Source organism: Lycium barbarum, chromosome 6 (genome assembly GCF_019175385.1).
Source record: "Lycium barbarum isolate Lr01 chromosome 6, ASM1917538v2, whole genome shotgun sequence".
NCBI lineage: Eukaryota > Viridiplantae > Streptophyta > Magnoliopsida > Solanales > Solanaceae > Lycium > Lycium barbarum.
Genome location: NC_083342.1, coordinates 102,936,577 through 102,942,576, shown reverse-complemented (window position 1 = coordinate 102,942,576; position 6,000 = coordinate 102,936,577).

Genomic DNA, 6,000 nt, shown 5'->3' with positions numbered 1-6,000 from the left:
AATATAATATAAAATGTATATATTATATGTATGTATGAGCCCGTTTGGATTGACTTATAAGTTGCTTATAAGCTGTTTTCAGTTTTTTTGAGTATTTGGCTGACCAACCTAAAGTCATTTTATGCTTAAAATAAGCTCAAAAAAATAATTGGGTTCATTTGACTTAGCTTATCTAAAGCAGCTTATAAGCTGAAAACAGCTTATAAGCCAAAAAAAATAAATTAAACTATCCAACTTATTTTTTTTAGCTTATAAACTGTTTTTAGCTTGTAGACATAAGCCCATCCAAACGGGCTCTATATATCATTGCTTTTGGTGCTAGGGATGATGGTGTCTTTTAGCTTTGTATTAATTTCTTCCTTGCTGGCTGTTGAAGTCTTAATTGAAGTACTTGACAAATCTAGCTGTTGGACTTTGTCCATGCTATAAATGCACAACTTTACGTATTTATTGCTTACAAATAGAAAATTGACGAGAAATGAAAAATATCTATAGACAGGCCAAAAGGTGAAAAGGATATGATATTCTTAGAAGACTTGTCTGGATCCTACATAAATGTCGAAGATAGGGAACAAATACCTCAAGATGATATATAATAAAGTCAAAAATCTACTTTATCAGGAAAATCTTGTCTCTTTGAAGTAAATAGAATCAAGGGACCACGATGAAACACGTATTTAGTTTCTCTTAAGTCGGTACAGTAGTCAGTAGGTCGGCCGATCCAAAATGTTAACTTAACTTGCCTTTGTAGTTCTTATAGGAGTACTATTTATTTTGTAATTTTGAAATTATGATTTCAGAATATAATCATATTTGTTAAAATTTCAATATTTCACATATGACCCTGTTGTAGACAATGCTTGCGGGCAGTGGCGAAGTCAGGATATATATTAAGGAGTATAAAAAAATACAAATAGGTGTCAACACTAGTATTAGGGGTGTACATGGATCGGGTTGGTTTGGGTTTCTAAATCCCAAACCAAACCAATTGCATCGGGTTTTTAAATCTATAAACCAAACCAAACCAAACCAACAAAAGTCGAGTTTTTCAACCTCGATTTTTTTGGAGTTTTTCGGGTTTTTTTCGGTAAAGTCTTTATACAAAACATATAACTTGTACTTCAAATATTTCTTTAGTCCTAGTATGATAGACTATATATTTAAGATATCTTTTAAGAAAATAACACAAAATGTGAGATGACATTGTACTAAAATATTCAACAAAAAAAACGTAATGAAATTGCATAAAATAAAATGATCATAATCTAAAAGTACTAAGTCATGCTATAATAAATACGACTAATTTATAAGACATATCATAATCTAAAATTACTAAGTCATGCTAAAATAAGTACGACTAATAAGTATTAATTACATGACTAAATATTAAAGAAAAAAAATGAAATTAAGTTATGTATTTTTACTGTCTAAACCAATATATAACTAAAGAATTAGATATCCAACATTATTGTCATTTCTAGTGTTAAAATTGAATTTCTTTTGTGAGCATTAGTATTGATTTGATTTTTGTTGGGTTTTATTTGAATTACTAATATCTATGGGCTATAAAACTATTGGACCATTCAAAATTCTAATTTTAAGCTTGAAATAATGTGTTAAAAGAAAAAAAAATATGAAAAAGTTTAAGAAATATTTATAAATTACATTATAAGTAAATATTTTTATGTATAAAGTATTTCTGAAATTTTATACATGTAATGTTGAGTTGGTTTGATTCAGTTTGACTTTTTTTAGTTAAAACCCAAACCAAACCAATAGCGGTCGGGTTTTTCTTTTTAAAATCAAACTAAGTCAAACCAAACAACTAGTCGGGTTTTTTTCTCGGTTTGGTTCGAATTATCGGCTTGGTGCGGTTTGTCGATTTCCTTTGTACACCCCTAACTAGTATACATACCTATAGAACCAAAATTTCACCAATCTATACAATATAATTTTTCGGCGAAAGGGTGTCGCTTGACACCCCTTGGGCAAGGATAGCTCCGCCTTTGCTTGCAGGATAAACACGAGTTGCAAGTTGCACGTCATATTTTAATCAAATACTAACAATTTAACTAATTTTAAAAGTTACAAATTAAAGCAAAAATATGTATCACTTAATCATGATATGATCAAGTGATGTGATTCTTCGAGTTAACAAAGAACCAATCGACCAGGATCTTGATCTTGAAGCCATTTGATGGGCAGAATTTAAAAAACGGGCGTAACTCGGGCTATGGGTCTTGGAATTAGGCGATTCCAAGACGAGGTGAAAGAAGACGATTTGAGCTATAAAAATAACTCTTGAATCATTTAAAACAAGTAATTATTGAGGGTACAACGATGGAAAGGAAATTAGGGTTCTGGGTATGAAATAGAACGAAATTGTTTTCAAGAAACGTGTTCTTGAATGATCAAGAACCAATAAAGTTCCTAAGTCACCACTTGAAATCAATTAACGTGATAAAGAAACACCACACGCAAGTTGAAAACAAGATAAATACTATCACCACCTTGCTTGGAACCAAAAACAAGGATAAAGAACAAGAAATAGAGAAAATAACTCTATTACAAAACTTAGGTTATGCTAAAAACGTGAATTCTCCTTTTACAAGTCATGAGAACCCTTTATTTAGGCCTAGTGTCTCTTCTTTTATGACTACAAATCTCTATTCTACTTTAGAAAGGAAATAACTAAAAACAAGGAAAGTAAAATCCCTATTCTACAAGGAAAAGAATAAAGAAAACTAAAATCCTACTAAAACTAGGATAAAGATCCTACCAAGGATAGGAAATTAAATCCTGCTATAATATAAATCAAGAAACAAGAAACCTATTTAGAAAAGGATTCAAGAAACAAGAATGGGAAATAATCTTCAAACTTGAGCTTCTTGGACTTTTCTTTTTCTTGCATTTCAATCTTGTGTTTCTTGGTTTTTTTGGATTTCTTGATCTTTTTCATCTTTTAAAAGTTGATAGACAAAACACATAGGAGTATTATTTACTTTGTTCAACTATCGAGTGGATGAGGAGTCCGGAACTTAAATGACCCAAAAACTAAGCAAGTGAACCTAAATACCCACTAAAAAAAAAGTTACATTACTACCTTTTGCGCAGGAAATTCCTGCTCAAAAGGACTTAACCGTTTACGGCGCTGTTAAGTCCTTTTGCGCAGGAAAATCATGCGCAATAGGGGTTAATATAAACCCTAACACTTCACCATTTTCAAGTCACTCTTCACCTCCTCCATTTTCACTCTTTCAACATGCTTTAGCCCCCTGAAAATCATTTCTCAAAGCTCTGAAATGTTAAACTTTGCTATAAAACCCGATGTTTGTGAATGCGGTTATTATTATAAGCTAAGAACATCAAGGACCCAAGATAATCCGGGTCGTTGTTTTTGGCGTTATAAAGTGCCCGAAGTAAGTATTTTTACAAGTTTTTAGGGTTTAGATTTTTTTCACATTATCTACATATTTTACTTTCAAAAACTAATTGTCTTGTAATGTTTATAGGATATGAATGGTTGCAAACATTTTCGATGGGAAGATAGAATTCCCGTGGATAAAACGGTGGCGACGAAGTTTTAAAAGCCTCCTGTTGATAGAGATACTGCGACCTCACGTATCACTAGAGATACCGTGAAGTTTGACTTGCAGTTTAAGCTTATGGAAGCTCAAGAAAAAATTGACCTTTTGAAGGTCTTGCTAAAAGAATCCAAAGAAAATAAAGTTTTTCAAGGCTAACTTTAGAGACACTCAACACGAGAAAAATATTTTGAACGAAAAACTGAAATTTTGAAAGATTATTTGTGCTATCTTGTTGTTGTTTATTATTTCTATGTACTTTTTTTTTATTAAGTTTATTATTTCTATGTAGTTTTTTGTTATTTTTATGTATTTTGTTTTTTACTAGTTGTACGCTTTCATGTATTATGTAATCGGCACCTTCTATGTACTAATTTATTTGTGTTTTCTTTAAAATTGTGAATTGTTGAACTTTTTATGTATTATTAACTCTAAGAAGCTTATATAAATTAATAATAGACTATAACAATCAAAGCAAATTAAAAACATACTAATTTTCTTCAAATTGATGACTTCATCATAAATTAAAAATACAAACTAAATCATGAGTCCGGAACTTAAATGACACATAAACTAAGCAAGTGAACCAAAATAACCCCTAGTTATCATCAGAATAGAAGTCCTCAATATCGTCCTCAGAACAATATTTTGGGTTTCTTAAGACATATCTTCTTTCTGTAGATGTTAGTTCTCTACCTGTTGATGATGCTTGTTCTCGGCCAACTTTAGCATGTAAAATCTAAAATGTCTTGCTAGCATTCTGTTATTTTCTTTTCTAATCCTTTGTACGGCAACCTCACAAGAATGTGAATCAGTTCGGGGCATGGTCATTGAGAACCTTGTTGGGATTTGAGCGTTGAGATTTTCCAAGTCACGAACAAGACATTCTGATTCGGCATGCCGATATGCACATTCTCGGTGTAACCCGCAATAATATTCTCGTGGATCTGAATATTTCACATTGCAAAAATCATCATTATGCTCTATAAGAAGGTGGGGTTTCAAATCCTCTATCTTGAATTCATTGTTATCAAGATAACTCGATTCACCGGAATAGTTCCTATGATTTGAACTTTCATTACCACTGCTATTTGAATCATTTGGAAGGAATACCGACCAATCTACATTTCTACTATTCGACATTTGGCGGGGTGACAGCCTCCTTTTGCTTACCATCACTTTTGTTTAAGACAGATAAAGGCAAATTTTCAAACAGTCTTTAAAAATAACACAATAAAAAAATTAATGTGGGCGGCTGCAATAGAGCATAAAGAAAAAATGTTTCTAGTGCGGATGGAGATGATCAAGGACGTGAAGTCGGAAGCATATGTTTGGTTGAAGGCAATCGACGTTGACAAATGGACATTACATGCGGATAAAGGCAGGAGATGGGGGATGTTAACAACAAACAACTCGGAATCATTCAATGGTTTGCAAAAATCTGCACGGGGGCTACCCGTTACTGCAATTGTGAGAATGACTTACAAGCAAGTTGGGGAGCGATTTGTGGCTAGAACAAGACAGGCCAAAGCCATATTAGTAGATGGTGGGAAATAAGCCATATTAGCAAATGGTGGGAAATGGATGCCAAATCCTGTAAAAATGTTTGAGCATCATAGGAAAAAATGTGAGCTACACAAGATGGTAGAGTATAACTATGCTGAAGATGTGTTTGAAGTTAGGACAGGTTATTACCAAGGTCGGGGCGGCAACATTCATACCATTTATGAGATGACGAGAACGTGTAGTTGTGGTAAGTGACAATCATACCACATGTCATGTTCTCATGCCATCACGTGTTTCGAGGCAATTAGAAAAAGGGTATCAAATTATGTGGCATCAGAATACAGCGTCAAAGCTATCTCAAAGCGTATGCCAGTAGTTTCTACCCACTTGGTGATCAGGCCTATTGGCCAAACGAGCCATTTTCAATGATTGCTAAGAAGGAGTATATCCGTAAATTGCGTGTTAACGCACGAACTCGGATTCCCACTCAAATGGATGTTCCGGAGAGGACATACTCTCGAAGGTGCTTGACGTGTAAGGAGTTTGGCCATGATAAGCGTTTGTGTAACCTGCGGGCTGTGGTGGTGCAAGTACCTCTGGTGGTGGAAGAACCTCTCGTAGTGGAAGAGCCTCTCGTGGTTGAAGAATCTCATGATTTTATGAATGTATTTTAATTCTACTTGATGTATTCGAATTGTCTTGAATTATGAATCTTAAGTGTTTTCTTCTTGTAATGAATGGTGTATTTTTTTTTAATGAAGCATTTTGAATTAAGCATTTTTAAAATGTGAGTTTTTTTAACCGAATGAGTTATATAAAAGTTCTTAACCAAAAGAGTTATATAAAAGTTCCGTTATATAGGTGTGTCATATTCTGCGGTCAAAATGTTGCGCAATATAAGTGTGTCATA